We start from the raw sequence: 20,483 nt of genomic DNA on the forward strand, positions 1-20,483 counted from the left end.
ATTATTCAATAAGCAATTGACAGATGTGTTTGTAAGCATGAACATGTGAACTAGTTTGCTTGTCAATATATTCTTTTAGTAGAGAGATTAACAATGGGTATAGAATAACAGGAATATTTACTGAGTAAGGATAGTTTTAATTGCTACGCGTCCTTTCTAACCTCTATTTCAATAGGTATGAAAATAATTTCTGTTATAAAGCTGTTCAGCTGTTCCACAGCCAAACTACTTGTATCTGTCATACTTATGGGAAGATTTTCACACAAGTCTTCAAAAAACATAGGGATTTAAATTTGTGTTCATTGACAAATGAATAAATACAATATATTCTCTTCTGGTTGCAAAATTTGAAGCGAATGAGATTTCAGAAATGAGATAAAATGAATATGAGCAACTATATTGTATACTTAGCACACATAAATATAATTTCTACCCAGTATTTATCAGAAGACCAAAAAAGGAATTAATCTATCCCAGTTAAGCAGCGTCAAATAAATTTGCTACTTCTCCAGTGAAAAGTATACAATATACTTTTCAGCAACAAAAGAATCAAGAGAAGAACACTTTATAACCTCTCTAATTCATAATATTTTCCCAATGTTGTACAATGAGCTGGGTACTTGAGGTGTTTTACTATGTTAATCGATTTATTCAATTCAGATTGCTGATAAATTATCCAATTTATGTTTTGCACAACTTGAAAATTAAGCATGGAGATGGGTAAAATATAAAAATAGAGGAAGATACAGGTGTCCCCCGCTTTTCGAATGTTCGCTTTACGAAGCCTCACTGTTACGAAAGATCTACATTAGTACCCTGTTTTCGCTAACAGAAGGTGTTTTCACTGTTACGAAAAAAATCAGCGCGCGATAAAAGGCAGCGCGCGCCCCGAGCAGTCGCTCTCCCCCAGATTCGGAACGGCATTGCTTTAACATGTGCCTGTGAGCAGCCGTTTGCAAGATAAGTTCTGAGATATTGGAAAAGCCTGAAAGAGCTCGTAAGGGTGTTACACTCAGCGTAAAACTAGACATAATTAAGCATTTTAATCGTGATGAACGAAGTAAGGACAAACGTGAGTTTGGCTTGTGGAAGCTGATGAAGATGAAGTTGAAGAGGTCTTGGCATCCCATGGCCAAGAACTGATAGATGAAGAGCTGATGCAATTGGAAGAGGAAAGGATAACAATCGAAACCGAATGCAGCAGCGAAATGAACGTGAAGCAACTGCGTAAGATTTTCGTTGCAATGATAAATTACGACTTTAATTTTGAAAGGGTACGTAGGTTTAGGGGATATTTGCAAGATGCTTTGAGTCCTTACAAAGAACTATATGATAGAAAAACGCACGAGGCTCAGCAGTCAAGCAAGCCTTCCACATCAGTCACAGCAGATGACGAACCTTGACCTTCAACATTGAGGCGGGCAGTCACAGGAGAATCATAGTCATAGTCATATTTTATTGATCCCGGGAGAAACTGGTTTTCATTACAGTTGCACTATAAATAATAAATAGTAATAGAACCATAAATAGTTAAATAGTAATATGTAAATTATGCCAGTAAATTATGAAATTAGTCCAGGATCAGCCTATTGGCTCAGGGTGTCTGACCCTCCAAGGGAGGAGTTGTAAAGTTTGATGGCCACAGGCAGGAATGACTTCCTATGACACTCTGTGCTGCACCTCGGTGGAATGAGTCTCTGGCTGAATGTACTCCTGTGCTCACCCAGCACATTATGTAGTGGATGGGAAACATCGACCAAGATGGCATGCAACTTAGACGGCATCCTCTTTTTAGACACCACTGTGAGAGAGTCCAGTTCCATCCCCATAACATCACTGGCCTTACGGATGAGTTTGTTGATTCTGTTGGTGTCTGCTACCATCAGCCTGCTGCCCCAGCACGCAACAGCAAACATGATCATGAGACGGCTCTGACCCTTCTTGTAGACAGCCTGAGTGTTCTTTGACCAGTCCAGTTTATTGTCAATTCGGATCCCCAGGTATCTGTAATCCTCCACCATGTCCACACTGACCCCCTGGATGGAAACAGGGGTCACCGGTACCTTAGCTCTCCTCAGGTCTACCACCAGCTCCTTAGTCTTTTTCACATTAAGCTGCAGATAATTCTGCTCACACCATGTGACAAAGTTTCCTACTGTAGTTCTGTACTCAGCCTCATCTCCCTTGCTGATGCATCCAACTATGGCAGAGTCATCAGAAAACTTCTGAAGATGACAAGACTCTGTGCAGTAGTTGAAGTCCGAGGTGTAAATGGTGAAGAGAAAGGGAGACAAGACAGTCCCCTGTGGAGCCCCAGTGCTGCTGATCACTCTGTCGAACACACAGTGTTGCAAGCACATGTACTGTGGTCTGCCAGTCAGGTAATCAAGGATCCATGATACCAGGAAAGCATCCACCTGCATCACTGTCAGCTTCTCCCACAGCAGAGCAGGGCGGATGGTGTTGAACGCACTGGAGAAGTCAAAAAACATGACCCTCACAGTGCTCGCTGGCTTGTCCAGGTGGGCGTAGACACGGTTCAGCAGGTAGACGATGGCCTCCTCAACTCCTAGTCGGGGCTGGTAGGCGAACTGGAGGGGATCTAAGTGTGGCCTGACCTTAGGCCAGAGCAGCTCCAGAACAAGTCTCTCCAGGGTCTTCATGATGTGGGAGGTGGGAGGTCTTCATGATGTAGGAGAAGATGAGCTGCCTACTGTCATGTAAACAGACGACGAGATGACACCCCAGTGTCCCACCACCCCAACCCCCGGGCCACAGACAGATACCAATTCGCGGAGAATGCAGCGGTAGCCGGGAGGCACACAGCACATCTTTAAGAAAAAAGCCGAAATAAATATGCTAATTAATTAGGTGCCACCCCACACGTAAATGTCGGCCCAGATCAGAGGAGATGCAATCGGCAATCAGCACTGATCTGGGCCGACAATTACAAGTCGGGCGGCACCTAATTAATTAGCATGTTTATTTCGACTTTTTTCTTAACGATGTGCTGGGTGCCTTCTGGCTACCGCTGGACCCCTGCATGTTTCGCGGCAATGTATCGATCGGCAGCCTGGAGGGTGGGGGCCACTGCACCAGCCAACCTGTGACGACTCAGTCTAACACACCATCATCAGTGTGCTCTGCGCTGTCTTCCCAATTCCCGTAAGTGATACTACACCGTACATACATTATTTCTACTTTATATAGGCTGTGTATTTTTACGTGTTATTTGGTATGATTTGGCAGCTTCATAGTTTAAAGGTTACTGGAGAGGGCTTGCGCTGTGTTTCTTCCAACAGCGCTTGCGTGAGATTTTCTGCCGAGAGCGCTTGCGTGAGATTTTCGCTTCGGCGAACAGTGCGGCAATGACTGTGGAAAAGTATTTCTACTTTATATAGGCTGTGTATTTATCATATTATTCCTGCTTTTACTATATGTTACTGTTATTTTCGGTTTTATGTGTTATTTGGCATGATTTGGTAGATTATTTCTGGGTCTGCGAATGCTCACAAAATTTTCCCATATAAATAAATGGTAAGTGCTTCTTCGCTTTACGGCATTTCAGCTTATGAACCATTTCATTGGAACGCTCCACCTTCGAATGACGGGGGAAACCTGTATTCAACACCAGGTATGGTTTGCCTTTTCACAGGTTTTGAGTTAGCTGAGTGATAAGGAAACATCTTATTAGACATGTTTGGACAAAAGTGGAAACAATATTTAAACACCAGATCTAAGGTCAATCTATGCATTTAGATACACCTGATCTGGAAGTTCAAATCCTTTAGCGTTAGCTGATAAAGAGAAAGATACACTCCTTGTATTCTAACCAACATTTTCCCTTCAACAACTGCAGGTGAACCACAGGTTACAGTATTTGGATTATGGAAAATTACCCTTAAGATATTCAAAAATCACTTCCAAAGAGCCAAGATACAGAATAAAACTTGCTCTCACAGAATTCATGTCGAGAAAAATAAACACAAAAAAAAATGGTTTTTTTGCTTTGTATTTTTATTTCCAATGTGTATTTTTAATACAGGAGTAGATAATGTGTGGATAATGTATTTTCTATGTTGTTCTCTTTTTTTCCTCTCATAATTTTCCATATTATTTATCCTCATAATATCTAAATTAGGGTCAGCAAATTTGTGCAAGTTGTAAACTGCAACAACTATTGTTACTTGTTATGAGTTAGATTAGATTATTAGATTATGATGACACGCAGTCCTCTTTTTATTGTCATTTAGTGATGCATGCATTAAGAAATGATACAATGTTTTTCCAGAATGATATCACGAAAACACATGACAAGCCGACTTAAAAACTAACAAAAACAACATAATTATAACATACAGTTACAACAGTGCAAAGCAGTACTGTAATTTGATAAGAACAGACCATGGCACGGTGAAGTCTCAGAGTCTCTGGAAAGTCCCATCATCTCACGCAGACGGTAAACCTCCAGCGCCGCCAACTTGCCGAGGCAGCGTCCTGGAAGCATCCGACCACAGTCCAACTCCGAGTCCGTCCGAAAACTCCGAGCCTTCGGCTGCCTCTCCGACACCGAGCACCATCTCTGCCGAGCGTTCCGACTCCGGCCCCGGCAACAAGCAATAGGCAAAGCCGAGGATTTGGGGCCTTCGCCTCCGGAGATTCTTGATCTCGCAGTAGCAGCAGCAGCGAAGCAGGCATTTCAGAAGTTACTCCAGGTGTTCCTCCGTACTCTCACGGCTGTCTCCATCAAATCCGGATTGTGCACTGCCCCCCCAGTTACGCATACGATATTCATTCGGAACGGCCGCGTGCACTGCGTCGTGCTGCCATCTTCTCTTCCTTCCCTCTTATTAAATTAACTTATACTTTTGAATACATGTCAAATATAGGTATGTCTCCATTCATACTGAAGGTTGGGAGGTGAAGAAGAACCCGGTGACCTGCCTCAATGACTATTGACCAGTAGCACCTAAATCCACAACGGTGAAATGTTTTGAGAGGTTGGTGATGTAACATTTTAACTCCTGCCTGAGAAGTGACTTGAATCCACTGCAATTTGCTGACTAAAGCAACAGGTTCACAGCACATGCCACCTCACTGGATTTTCACTCAACCCTGGAACATCTGCAATCACTTGTGTCTTCAAAGGTAACTGCAGGCCACTTAAGAGATTTGCTTTGGAATCTGATATGGCCGTCTCTCATGTGACCCCATGCAGTGAACCAGCAACTATGTTACTGTCATTACTGCTGAGAGAAACACATCACATAAGAATGCATCTCCACTTATCATATGGGATTCAATGGAAAATGGTGTTTTGCATTATAAAAAATCATGATGCAGATGGTTTACTGGGAACACAAACTCTCAATAAAGCAAAAGTTACTTATACAGCTAAAATGTTAAAACAGATTTCACTTTTTATTTCTGAGATATTGCATAATTGCTTGAATCAACCAAGGATGCTGTACAGGGCTTGAACACTATCATCTCTTATAAAGTTAAATCAAGTGACATAGGCAACAGCAGGAATTCCTGATAAGCTCAATGCCTTCTATACTTGCATTGACCGTTAAAACATGGAGAAGCCATCATGATCCCAAGTCCCACGATGATCCTATGATTTCAGTCTCCGTGGCCAACATGCAAGCAGACTTCAGGAGGGTGAACCCACGAAAAGCATATGGCCCAGATAGGGGACCTCACCAAGTACTAAGAATGTGTGCCGATCAACTGGCTGGAGAATTCACCGAGATCTTTGACCCCTTGATTCAGCAGTGTGAGCTACCCACCTGCTTCAAGCAGGCTTCAATTATATCAATGACCAAGAAGAACGTGGTGACCTGCCTCAATGACTATTGACCAGTAGCACTTAAATCCACGATGGTGAAATGTTTTGAGAGGTTGGTGATGAAACATTTCAACTCCTGCCTGAGAAGTGTCTTGAATCCACTGCAATTTGCTGACCAAAGCAACAGGTTCACAGCAGATGCCACCTCATTGGATCTTCACTCCATCCTGGAACACTTGGACAGCAAAGATGCATACATCAGGATGCTCCTTATTGACTACAGCTCAGCATTCAATACCATCATCCCTACAATACTAATCAATTGGAAACATAGAAAACCTACAGCACAATACAGGCCCTTCAGCCCATAATGCTGTGCCAATCATATACTTACTTTAGAAATTACCTAGGGTTACCCATAGCCCCCTATTTTGTTAAACTCCATTTACCTATCCAGGAGTCCCTTAAAAGTCTCTATCGTATCTGCCTCCACCACCATCGCTGGCAGCCCATTCCATGCACTCATCACTCTCTGTGTAAAAAACTTAGCCCCGAAATCTACTCTGTACCTATTTCTAAGCATATTAAAACTGTGCCCTGTCATGTTAGCCATTTCAGCCCTGGCAAAAAGCCTCTGACTATCCACACAATCAATGCCTCTCATCATCTTATACACCTTTATCAGGTCATCTCTCATCCTCCATCACTCCAAGGAGAAAAGGCCAAGTTCACTCAGCCTATTCTCATAGGGCATGCTCCCCTATCCAGGCAACATCCTTGTAAATCTCTGCACCCTGTCTATAGTTTCCATGTCCTTCCTGTAGTGAGGTGACCAGAACTGAGCACAATACTCCCAACGGGGTCTGACCAGGGTCCTATAAAGCTGTAACATTACTTCTCAGCTCTTAAACTCAATCCCACAGTCGATGAAAGCCAATGCACCATATGCCTTCTTAACCGCACTGTTGCAACGAATGAGGCAAACCCAAGCGCAGGACACAGGCACGGAGATTTAGTTAGGATGCAGATGCAGGCGTAAGCATTGAACGGCAAACAGGAGGGAGAGCAGGAAGGCAGGAGACAGGCAGAATTTATCTTGGCACAGAGAGACTGGGTTTCACAGGTAAACTTCGGAACTGGAGTAGAACTTAGAAAACTGATCTTGACATGGAGAGACTGAGTTTCACAGATAAATCTTGGTACTGAAGCAAAACTTAAGACGCACAATCCTAAACGGCTGGAAAGCGTTAGTTACCACACTGGCAAAACCATCGATCTGGCAAATAGTGGATGCAAAGCCAGGGTTCTTATGCCGCAGGTCTTGATGAAAACCAGGTGTACCACCATCAAAGGGAGTTAGGAGAAAATGGGGAATTAACAGTCGGAACCGTAGCACAATCAAAGGGAATTAGGACAAAATGGCGAATTAACAGTCGGGACTATGACACACACAGCCTACCTGCGCAGCAGCATTGAGTGTCCTATGGGCTCAGACTTCAAGATCCCTCTGATCCTCCACTTTGCCAAGAGTCTTACCATCAATACTATATTCTGTCATCATATTTGACCTACCAAAATGAACCACCTCACACTTATCTGGGTTGAACTCCATCTGCCACTTCTCAGCCCAGTTTTGCATCCTATCGATGTCCCACTGTAATTTCTGACAGCCCTCCACACTATCCACAACACCCCCAACCTTTGTGTCCTCAGCAAATTTACTAACCCACTTCCCCCTACTTCCTCATCCAGGTCATTTATAAAAGTCTCGAAGAGAAAGGGTCCCAGAACAGATCCCTGAGGCATACCACTGGTCACCGACCTCATGCAGAAGATGATCCATCTACAACCACACTTTGCCTTCAGTGGACAAGCCAATTCTGGATCCACAAAGCAAGGTCGCCTTGGATGCCATGCCTCCTTAATTTCTTAATAAGCCTTGCATGGGATACCTTATCAAATGCCTCGCTGAAATCCATATATACTACAGCTACTGCTCTACCTTCATCTACGTGTTTAGTCACGTCCTCAAAAAATTCAATCAGGCTCGTAAGGCACAACCTCCCTTTAACAAAGCCATGCTGACTATTCCTAATCATATTATGCCTCTCCAAATGTTCATAAATCCTGCCTCTCAGGATCTTCTCCATCAACTTACCAACCACTGAAGTAAGACTCACTGGTCTATAATTTCCTGAGCTATCTCTACACCCTTTCATGAATAAGGGAACAACATCTGCAACCCTCCAATCCTCCAGAGCCTCTCCTGTCCCCATTGATGATGCAAAGATCATTGCCAGAGGCTCAGCAATCTCCTCCCTCGCCTTCCACAGTAGCCTGGGGTATATCTTGTCCAGTCCTGGTAACTTATCCAACTTGATGGTTTCTAAAAGCTCCAGCACATCCTTTTTCTTAATGTCTATATGCTCAAGCTTTTCACTCCACTGTAAGTCATCCCTACAATCACCAAGGTCGTTTTCCGTAGTGAATACTGAAGCAAAGCATTCATTAAGTACCTCCGCTACCTCCTCCAGTTCCATACACACTTCCACTGTCACACTTGATTGGTCCTATTCTCTCACGTCTTATCCTTTTACTCTTCACGTACTTGTAGAATGTCTTGGGGTTTTCCTTAGTCCTGTTCGCCAAGGCCTTCTCATGGCCCCTTCTGGCTCTCCTAATTTCATTCTTAAACTTCTTCCTGCTAGCCTTATAATCTTCTAGATTTCTATCTAGCCTTTTAAACCTTTCATAAGCTTTTCTTCTTGACTAAATTTTCAACAGCCTTTGTTCACCATGGTTCCTGTACCCTACCATCCTTTCATTGGAACATACAACAACATACAAAGAACAGCACACAAATATCCCCTAAACATTTGCCACATTTCTGCCATTAATTTCCCTGAGAACATTTGTTCCCAATTTATACTTCCAAGTTCCCACCTGATAGCTTCATATTTCCCCTTACTCCAATTAAATGCTTTCCTAACTTGTCCGTTCCTAACCCTCCCCAATGCTATGGTAAAGAAGATAGAATTATGATCACTATCTCCAAAATGCTCTCCCACTGAGAGACCTGACACCTGACCAGGTTCATTTTCCAATACCAGATCAAGTACAGCCTCTCCTCTTCTAGGCTTACCTACATATTGTATAAGGAAACCTTCCTGAACACTCCTAACAAACTCCACCCCATCTAAACCCCTTGCTCGAGGAAGATGCCAGTCAATATTTGGGAAATTAAAATCTCCCACTATAAAAACCCTGTTATTATTACACCTTTCCAGAATCTGTTCCCTATCTGCTCCTCAATGTCCCTGTTACTATTGGGTGGTCTATAAAAAACACCCAGTAGAGTTAACCCCTTCCTGTTCCTAACCTCCGCCCACAGAGACTAATTAGACAATCCCTCCATGACTTCCTCCTTTTCTGTAACCAAAACATTGGCCTCAATACCTCCCAGTGCAATTGTATCCTCACTTTCCTCACTTGTGGACCCCAGTCAATTCAGATTGGCAACAAAATCTCTTCCATTATCTCCGTTGGCACAGTGCACCAGAAGTTTGTGTGCTTAGTTCCCTGCTCTATTCCCTTTATATTTATGACTGTGGCTAAGCACAGCTCCAATGCTATATTGTTGATGACACCACTGTTGTAGGCTGAATCAAAGAAGGTGATGAATCAGCATATAGGAGGGAGATTCAAAATCTAGCTGAGTTGTGCCATAACAGCAATCTCTTACTCAATGTCAGAAGGACGAAGGAACTAATTATTGACTTCAGGAGAAGAAAAACAGAGTTGCATAAGCCAATCCTCATTGCAGGATTAGACATGGAGAAGATCACCAACTGGATGAACTAGGCTTGTACTCGTTGGAATTTAGAAGATTGAGGGGGGATCTGATTGAAACGTATAAAATCCTAAAGGGATTGGACAGGCTAGATGCAGGAAGATTGTTCCCGATGTTGGGGAAGTCCAGAATGAGGGGTCACAGTTTGAGGATAAGGGGAAAGCCTTTTAGGACAGAGATTGGAAATAACTTCTTCACACAGAGAGTGGTGAATCTGTGGAATTCTCTGCCACAGGAAACAGTTGAGGCCAGTTCATTGGCTATATTTAAGAGGGAGTTAGATATGACCCTTGTGGCTACGGGGATCAGGGGGTATGGAGGGAAGGCTGGTGCAGGGTTCTGAGTTGGATGATCAGCCACGATCATAATAAATGGTGGTGCAGGCTCAAAGAGCCGAATGGCCTACTCCTGAACCTATTTTCTATGTTTCTATGTTTACATTTCTCCGTGTTATTATTTTGGATGACATTTCCTGGGCCTACTATGTATGCAGTTGCAAAGAAAGCACCACTGTGCCCCTCCTTCCTTAGGGGTTTGCAGTGATTTGGCATGACATGTAAAACTTTGACAAACTTCTATTGATGTGCAGTGGAGAGTATATTGACTGGCTGTGTTACAGCCTTGTTTGGAAACACCAGTGCCCATGAATGGAAATTCCAACAAAAAGTTGTAGATACAGCCCAGTCTATCAAGGGTAAAGCCTTCCCAACCATTGAACACATCTGCATGAAGTGCTGTTGCAGGAAAACAGCATCCATCATCAGGAACCCCAACCACCGAGGACATGCTTTCTCCATGCTGCTGTCATCTGGAAGAAGGGACAACAGATTTAGGACTCACACCAACCATTATTGCATACAGTTATTACCCCTCAATCATCATGTTCTTGAAAAAATTGAAATGTTCCCACAACCAATGGATTCACTTTCAAGGACTCTTCACCTCATGTTATTTTTGTATTTGCACAGTTTATTATCTTCTGCACTCTAGTTGAATGCCCAGATTGGGCAGTCTTTCATTGATTTTGTCATGGTTATTATTCTATAGATTTATTGAATATTCACACAAGAAAATGAATCTTAGATTTGTAAGTGGTGACATATATGTACTTTGATTTTCAATTTACTTTGAACTTTGAATTGCTGTGCTGGGAGCAAAGCAGCAGTTATTGAACTTGATGAGAGTATTCTTTGTGAATTGACAACACTTTAAATGGTACACATATCAGTCTTTCAAGCTGCATTTAAGTTGGTCAGTACCATATTTTATTTGCACACATGTAATTAAGTTAATCAATTGGTTAAGTTGCATTCTTTGTCAAATGTTTTCTACAGTTGATCCTAAACAAAAGCATAAAGAATGATTATAGTTTAGCTTTAGTGAACTATTGAATTTGATTCTGTAATAGGCTAATAATTGCACTATTAATCTTTAATTCATAAGATTTTAAATTGAGATACTGAAGTAAGGTGGCAATTAGCTGTTGCAAAGAATGCTGTCAGGGATTTCCAACATGCAAAATAGAAACAGTGCATCCAGAATTCCCAATAAGGAAGCGAACAGTTCTTTAAGATATCATTAAAAGTTTTACATATATACAAATTAATGCAAATACTAAGCTTCATTGGTCCTTTTGATATAATTTCAGATATACTTTCTGAACTATGAGAAAGCAGTCAAGGAGGAAAGATAAACTATATCAGGATCTTCAGGCAAACAAACCCAGGTGCAAAGTAAACTTAAGACTCGAAGGAAGAAAGTGAGGATAAAGAATTATTTGAAGAACATAATAGGAAAAACAAATGACTCAGAGTGAACTTACACGAGAGGGCTACAGTACACAGAATGTTCATTCACTCACATCCCAAATTCAGAACTCAACTCTGAATGCTAGTTGCGATGAACTTAAGTAGTGCTATAGCAAGGGAACCCTGTGCATATCAAAATCACAATTCAACAAGCTAAAAGTAAGAGTCAAAAAACAAGCGGCACAAAAAACACAAGGAAAACTTAACAACTAAATCAGTCACTTAACAAGTTCTAGTTAAAACTGTCGAGCATCTATTCACTACATAACAAACAACAATTAACTCAGAATGGATCAATCACGAGTGTGTTTATTTTACTTACAGCAAGGGAAGACTAGCACTGCACAAGAGATGGTGACAGCTTCAAAATAAAAGACAACATAGTCATTCCTTTATTTGCAAGTGCAGCTTCAGTCCAAAGACATGCTGTATATCCGGCTTAAACAGTATACTTAACATTTTTCCACTAATTGAATCTGTTGGTCTGCAGTTTGTCAAACACTCAGATTTCATCAGCATAATGTTGCACAAACACTATTAGCAAAGCACTCTGGTAAAGTACAGGTTCCATTCTGTAACAAACAAAAATGCCAGTTTGTTACTACAAGTAAAATCATTTTCACATTCCCTCCTTTTTGTCATTGCATGATAACACTACATTTCACCAAATACAGCAATTGAAACGTGCATATATATGTAAATAAAGCCATTATGCAGTTTCAAAGCCATACCCAAAATTCCTTTCTCATCCATCCACTTCAATGAGTACCTGTTCATTTCCTTAATATCCTTTCCTTTATACTGTTACTTCACACAAAAATTGTACAAGAATAATAGCCATTATAATAATACCAATAGTTATACCATACTACAGAATAGTTGTTCATCATCCTCCCAGCATCCCAAATGGCCACCAACCACTTCCCGGAGAGTAATAGTTGTGATACTAATTCCCTACTTTCTTATTTGTGGTAGCTTCTTGGGTGTGTTTTGCCAAGTTAGTTATATTTTTTGATATATCAAGTATGTAAGTACAGCAATCTTGCCCCTTCAAGACACAAGTGCCCTCTTATTTGATAGAATAAAATCCAAAGCCATTCTGTTCTGTAATGTCACTGTATGAACAGCCATCATTTCTGCTGACAACTTGGTTGATGCTTGTTGGGTTTGATCGAAAGCATATGTAGTTTCAGTCATTATTTTCCCCAAAGTCAATGCCACGTTAATTGATTCCACGATGATCTCACAGTCTCATATCCTGGAAAGGCAATCATCCAGAATCTCTGGTGCCACTAGATGAGAGGGTGGTGAGGTCATGACACCAAGTGTTATAGTGGAGTAATACGTAGGAAAGACTAAAGCAGCCCTTCCAGGGCCAGGGTTCTCTCCACTTCCCTTCATACTTGGGGAACATACCCAGAAGCCAGAGGTAGGCCCACTGACCACACGCCCAGTAAGTGCCTTTCAGCAGATGAGGAGGGCTGAGATTTGTCAGTTCCGCACATATACGTTCACTGCTACCCAGGTAGGGGCCCCTGCCCTTCCAGTTGCAGTGACATGTCACCATGTGCCCTCAGCTACTGCTCTAGCCAGTTTCATGTGGGGAATCTGGTCCCCATACTTTATGTGGCTGCACCAATCACGTTTAAAGAGAAAAACATACCATCCACTAAAGCACTCATAACGGCAATTGGTGTCTGTTCTGTAACCGTTCAGGGTTTTCAGTTTGCTAATCCCTGAGTTATTCCTTAATGTGTACACCGCACCTCCTTCACTGGAGTTCAAGGGAACCACCCATATTGGGCTTCCTCCATCACTGTGGAAACTCCAGCATCACCAGTACAAGTAGTGTAATCAGTGAGGTGTTGAGGGGTCTCATGTTCTCATTGGCTTGCAAGTCTTTTTACAGTGTGAGGTGTGTTTCCACAATGGCTTCTCTCTTACTTTGATAGCTGTATTAGTCACGAACAATACCTGGAATGGTCCTTCAAACTGTGGTTGTAAACAATTCTTCCACTTAAATGTCCGGATCACCATGTAATCTGCAGTCTCTATGTCGTGACGCTTAATGGCGGCCATCAGTTGTTGAGCTCTCTTCACCTCTTTATAATACTTGGTGATACTTTCTGTCAAGGATACACAATAGACCAACATGCTTTCATCCAAATTATGTATGTCCATTTGCTTAATTCCTAGTGGTGCATCAAACAGCAGCCACAATGGCCACCCATTATGATTTTGTGAGGGGACAATCCAGTAGTCTTATTACCTGTGGCCTGAGTAGTCATGATGACCAACGTAATACCTGTTTCCATCTCAGTCCGGTTTCCTCACACATTTAGCAAAGCTTGTTTTTAATTGTTCCATTCATCCTTTCTGCTAAGCCTATCCACTGAGTATGGTAGCTACGATGGAAATATTGGTCAATCTGTAAGGCCTTATTTCTTTTATTATCTTTCCATAGACAGTTTTCAAGGGAATCCCAAACCATTGGATGATTTTCTTCAAGAAACCTTTAGCTACTGTAACTGCATCATTCTTTCTACAAGGAAATGGTCTAACCCATTGTAGAAAAGCAACAATTATGACCAATACATATTTATAGCCTTCACACAAAGGTAATTCTATGAAATCTATCTGTATACGCACAAATGGTCTATCAGAGGGTGGAGGGTATAAGGTCCTTCCACCCTCACTAGTTTCCCTAGATTTTGTTCACAAACTTACCTTACAGCTAGAGATAAACCAGGGACACATCATGTTTAATTTATATGATCTATTAATCCCTCTTCAGCCTCTTGGGAAAGGGGACTGAGCCCTGTGGGCAGTGGAGGATTTGGGTTGATGGTCACTTTATGTGGCTCAGCTGTGAGCATCTTGGAGAGTAAAAATTCGACACCAGCACTGTAAAACAGCCCTCCTACAACTTCCTACTCAAAGGTTGTTTCTGCTCCTAATGTACATACTAGGAAGCAATAAAAGAAAGCCCTTACTTCCTTCCAATCACTATAGATTCCATCCTGTCATTTCCAGGACTTTCTATCATGGTGTCCTCACAGGCACTTAACTATTAGTCCAAGGTCCTTTGCCATCTTATCTTTGAAAGCTGTGAGAATCAGGTGGGGTTCTGTTTTCCTAATCTTGTATCATCCACTGAACCTCAAGGGGGAGTCTCACTGTCACCACACTACTGGAATAACCCACATATATGTTAGGCCACACTTGGATCCCCACCAGTTCGCCTACCAGCCCCGACTAGGAGTTGAGGGTGCCATCGTCTACCTGCTGAACCATGTCTACGCCCACCTGGACAAGCCAGCGAGCACTGTGAGGGTCATGTTTTTTGACTTCTCCAGTGCGTTCAATGCTATCTGCCCTGCTCTGCTGGGGGAGAAGCTGACAGCGATGCAGGTGGATGCTTTCCTGGTGTCATGGATTCTTGATTACCTGACTGGCAGACCACAGTACGTATGCTGCAACACTGTGCGTCCGACAGAGTGATCAGCAGCACTGGGGCTCCACAGGGGACTGTCTTGTCTCCCCTTCTCTTCACCATTTACACCTCGGACTTCAACTACTGCACACAGTCTTGTCATCTTCAGAAGTTTTCGGATGACTCTGCTATAGTTGGATGCATCAGCACGTGAGATGAGGCTGAGTACAGGGCTACGGTAGGAAACTTTGTCACATGGTGTGAGCAGAATTATCTGCAGCTTAATGTGAAAAAGACTAAAGAACTGGTGGTAGACCTAAGGAGAGCTAAGGTACTGGTGACCCCTGTTTCCATCCAGGGGGTCAATGTGGACATGGTGGAGGATTACAAATACCTGGGGATACGAATTGACAATCAACTGGATTGGTCAAAGAACACTGATGCTGTCTACAAGAAGGGTCAGAGACGTCTCTATTTCCTGAGGAGACTGAGGTCCTTTAACATCTGCCGGACGATGCTGAGGATGTTCTACGAGACTGTGGTGGCCAGTGCTATCATGTTTGCTGTTGTGTGCTGGGGCAGCAGGCTGAGGGTAGCAGACACCAACAGAATCAACAAACTCATTCATAAGGCCAGTGATGTTGTGGGGATGGAACTGGACTCTCTCACGGTGGTGTCTGAAAAGAGGATGCTGTCCAAGTTGCATGCCATCTTGGACAATGTCTCCCATCCACTACATAATGTACTGGTTGGGCACAGGATTATATTCAGCCAGAGACTCAAATTCCACCGAGAAGCAACACTGAGCATCATGGGAAGTCATTCCTGCCTGTGGCTATCAAACTTTACAACTCCTCCCTTGGAGGGTCAGACACCCTGAGCCAATAGGCTGGTCCTGGACTTAATTCCCGGCATAATTTACATATTACTATTTAATTATTTATGGTTTTATTACTATTTAATTATTTATGGTGTAACTGTAACGAAAACCAATTTCCCTCAGGATCAATAAAGTATGACTATGACTATATATTTCAGAAGCGTATAGAACAATTTCCTCACTGACATAGGGATTCAATTTCTGATGCATAAAGTGGTCATTTCTATCTGAGTTAACAGTGCCACTTACCAAGTAGTAGGTCTAAACAGAATCTTGAGAAATATTCAGAAACTCTCAAGGCACTCTCATATAAATGTTCCAAACTCCTTGATAAGTGGGTAGTGAGTAACTGCCACATACATAATTTAGTTGTCTATTTCTGAAATAGTATAGTCTTCAATGGCTCTCTGGGACACATTAAGTCCCTCAGGAGTGCAGATAATAGTAGATCACATTTTACACAATAAATTTCTTCCAAATAAGTTTACAGGCACAGGATCCTGGTCTTCTATGCTAACCTCTACTGGATCTGATTTCAGGACATCAATAGGCTGTCTGGTTGGCAGGGTGAAGATACGTCTCTACCAAAGGAAGTGTAAGGCATTCCTTTCCTCCACTAGCCTTGGACAAGGTGCTGCACATGCTCAGCAACCTCCCCCCTAATCAGGGTCAGATGAACCCATGGTAGTAGGTGGGGGGTGGTCATATGAGCAGCTGGTGCATATCACAAGTTCTAGTTATGCAACCACTGATGCCAGGCAGACGATCTCTGTAAAGCATTGATAATGGCTGGGGTCATCTGTCTTGTAAAGACACTGTCCAGGAGAAGGCCATAGCAAAGCACTTCTGTAGAATAATTTGCCAAGAACAATCATGGTCATTAATAAGACCAAAGTAATTGTAGATTCCATAGCCTGCTCGTTTGACAGTCCAAAATATTGTTCCATTTTCTGCACTATCTTCTGTATATATTCTTCTACAGTCTTACCTGTACCATGCTGTGCTTCCTTAATCTTAAAACAATTAGCCTTTTTAGGAAAGGCAGCATGTAATGCATTGTACATGTTTTTATAAAAATCTTCATTTGGCATGTTGGCAGATCATGGCCTGGCATTGATAGGGTGTTCTTGAAATCGCTGAAATTAGACTTCATAAAATTTAAATTTGGGGCCTAACCATCACTCATTGAGGATTCCAAATCCATAATACTGGGCTCATTGCACAAAACAGTAGTTTTAAGCTTCTGAATCACTTTTTCCAAACCAGTCTCCAGGTCAGATACCGTAATTCTTCTACCGTGGCCTGTAATTCTCCTGCTGTCCAAGGTCAATATACACTCCTTGGTTCCCTATCAATAATTCTTCTACTGATTCCATCCCATAATAAGTATACCATGCTGGTGTCCCATTATTTAGGATAGGGAAGGACTCCCCTCGTTCCGATTTCTAGTCTCTCATTTTCATCCTACAGCATCCTGTAGTGATTCAATTTCTGAGCTCAGTTTCCACAAATCCCACTCTTACTTACTCTTTTTACTGGTGCGCCCCTGACACCAGCTCTTAGGTGTCATTGATACTCTTACTGTTATGGACTTGATGTGTCCCTGACACCAGAGGTGTTCATAACACTCTTACCATTCAAATTTAATCATAGATACCCATATGTTGCTGGTCACCATGCCAAAAGCTTCGTAATCACAGACAGAGAAATTGATCCACTCAATAGACAGTAGCACAGATTGCAGTAGTTAGAACGGGAGTGGGGCAGAACACAATTTTTGCTATTCACCTGGAAAGGCTACACAGAGTATAAACACAAACTTACTTTTTGGGGATCACTCAAACGCTGGAGTTTCCCCTGGAGAAGCCAGTCACCAGAACCCGTATAGTCCACTCCTGCACCTAAATGTGCAATCTTGGTTGAACCTTCAAGTTCTGTCAATCACCTTTTTGCTATGTCTTATAACAAACGACAATTAACTGAGAGTGGATTAATCATAAGCACTTTTATTTTACTTGCAGCAAGGGAAGACCAGCACTGCACAAGAGCAGGTGATAACTTTGATAAAACAGACAACATAATCACTCCTTTCTACTCAAGTATAGCTTTAATTCAAGGATATTTTGTACATCTGCCTAATCAGTGTACTTGGCATTCTTCCAGTAATCAAATCTGTTCATTGGTCAAGTACTCAGGTTTCATCAGCAGAATGTTGCACAAACAGTATTAGGAAGGCACTCTGGTACAATACAGGTTCCATTTTGTTACAGACAAAAATGCCATTTTATTACTACAAGTAAAATGCATTTCCACAAATCAAACTGATGATGTTCAGGTGCATTGGCGCACTGAGGCCTGACGCTCCCTGGTGGCCCGTGCTGGTCCAAAAATTTCGTGAAATAATCAAGCTGAATTTAAAATAATCTTACATATTTAAATACAGCTTAGGACACATTGGATTTTGCAATATTTTTGGAATTTATGGATTACTTATGGACCGCATAAACTATATTTATGGAATTTGTACCATGTTGCATTAATTCTACTTTAACAACAATATGATTCAGGAACTTATAAATAACATTTCTTTTTATCCTTCGATTAATGTTTATGCTTCCTCGTTATTTGAAATTTGGCAAAGCAATTGATTGGACAGGGCATGATAAACAATTGAAATGCTTTATCTCACACTAAGGTGAACACATAGAGCAATATTTATGGATGAACTCAATGTCTATAAATATTACCTTGGCATAAAAGTACAAATAAAGACTTCTTCCATTAAGAATTACCTTGTTTGACATCAATACAATGACTTCCATAAGATCCTCCACTGTTTCTGAAAGGATATTGAGCTTCATCTTTATCGTTACTTCCAATGCATTAAAAATAAAACAAAATCTTTTTGCTTGCCTCTTATGTTCTAGAGCATGTCTTTAGTTCATAATAACTATAAAGAATGAACAAAAGTTTCAACCAAATTTATTGGTTTGGCAATCATAGAATCATCTGACAAACAAATAAATTTATATATTATATTTGAAAGAAATAATATCATGGAAAACTTTCTACAATGTATAGTTTCAGCCTTTAAAATGTATTCCAAAATTACAAGGCTTGGAATAATCAAATTTTTAAATTACTGTCGCAAACACGAGGAAATCTGCAGATGCTGGAATTTCAAGCAACACACATAAAAATTGCTGGAGAATGCAGTAGGCCAGGCAACATCTATAGGAAGAGGTACAGTCGACATTTCGGGCCAAGACCCTTCGTTATGACTAACTGAAAGAAGAGATAGTAAGAGATTTGAAAGTGGGAGGGGGAGGGAGAGGGGGAGAACCGAAATGATAAGAGAAGACAGGAGGGGGAGGGGTGGAGCCAAGAGCTGGACAGGTGATTGGCAAAAGGGATATGAGAGGATCATGGGACGGGAGGCCTAGGGAGAAAGGAAGGGGGAGGGGGGAAGCCCAGAGGATGGGCAAGGAGTATAGTGAGAGGGACAGACAGAGAAAAAGGAGAGAGAGAAAGAAGAGAAATAAATAAATAAATAAATAAATGAGGGATGGGGTATGAAGGGGAGGTGGGCATTAACAGAAGTTAGAGAAGTTAATGTTCACGCCATCAGTTTGGAGGCTACCCAGACAGAATATAAGGTTTTGTTCCTCCAACCTGACTGTAGAGGAGGCCATGGATAGACATACCAGAATGGGAATGGAACGTGGAACTAAAATGTGTGGCCACTGGGAGATCCTGCTTTCTCTGGTGGACAGAGCGTAGGTGTTCAGTGAAATGGTCTCCCAGCCTGCGTCGGGTCTCATCAATATATAGAAGGTTGCATTGGGAATTCCGGACACAGTATATCACCCCAGCCGACTCACAGGTGAAGTGTCGCCTCACCTGGAAGGACTGTCTGGGGCCCTAAATGGTGGTGAGGGAGGAAGTGTAAGGGCATGTGTAGTACTTGTTCCGCTTACAAGGATAACTGCCGGGAGGGAGATCGGTGGGGAGGGATGGAGGGGACGAAAGGACAAGGGAGTCGCGTAGGGAGCGATCCCTGTGGAAAGTGGGCGGGGGGGGAGGGAAAGATGTGTTTAGTGGTGAGATCCCGTTGGAGGTGGCAGAAGTTACGGAGAATTATATGTTAGACCCGGAGGCTGGTGGGGTGGTAGGTGAGGACCAAGGGAACCCTATTCCTAGTGGGGTGGCGGGAGGATGGAGTGAGAGCAGATGTGCGTGAAATGGGGGAGATGCGTTTGAGAGCAGAGTTGATGGTGGAGGAAGGGAACCCGTTTTTTTTTAAAAAAAGGAGGACATCTCCTTCGTCCTGGAATGAAAAGCCTCATCCTGAGAGCAGATGCGGCGGAGACAGAGGAATTGCGAGAAGGGTATGGCATTTTTGCAAGAGACAGGGTGGGAAGAGGAATAAAAACAACAGGAATTCTGCAGATGCTGGAAATTCAAGCAACACACATCAAAGTTGCTGGTGAACGCAGCAGGCCAGGCAGCATCTCTAGGAAGAGGTGCAGTTGACGTTTCAGGCCGAGACCCTTCGTCAGGACTAACTGAAGGAAGAGTGAGTAAGGGATTTGAAAGTTGGAAGGGGAGGGGGAGATCCAAAATGATAGGAGAAGACAGGAGGGGGAGGGATAGAGCCAAGAGCTGGACAGGTGATTGGCAAAGGGGATACGAGAGGATCATGGGACAGGAGGTCCGGGAAG

Source organism: Mobula birostris, chromosome 7, assembly GCF_030028105.1.
Source record: "Mobula birostris isolate sMobBir1 chromosome 7, sMobBir1.hap1, whole genome shotgun sequence".
Lineage (NCBI taxonomy): Eukaryota > Metazoa > Chordata > Chondrichthyes > Myliobatiformes > Myliobatidae > Mobula > Mobula birostris.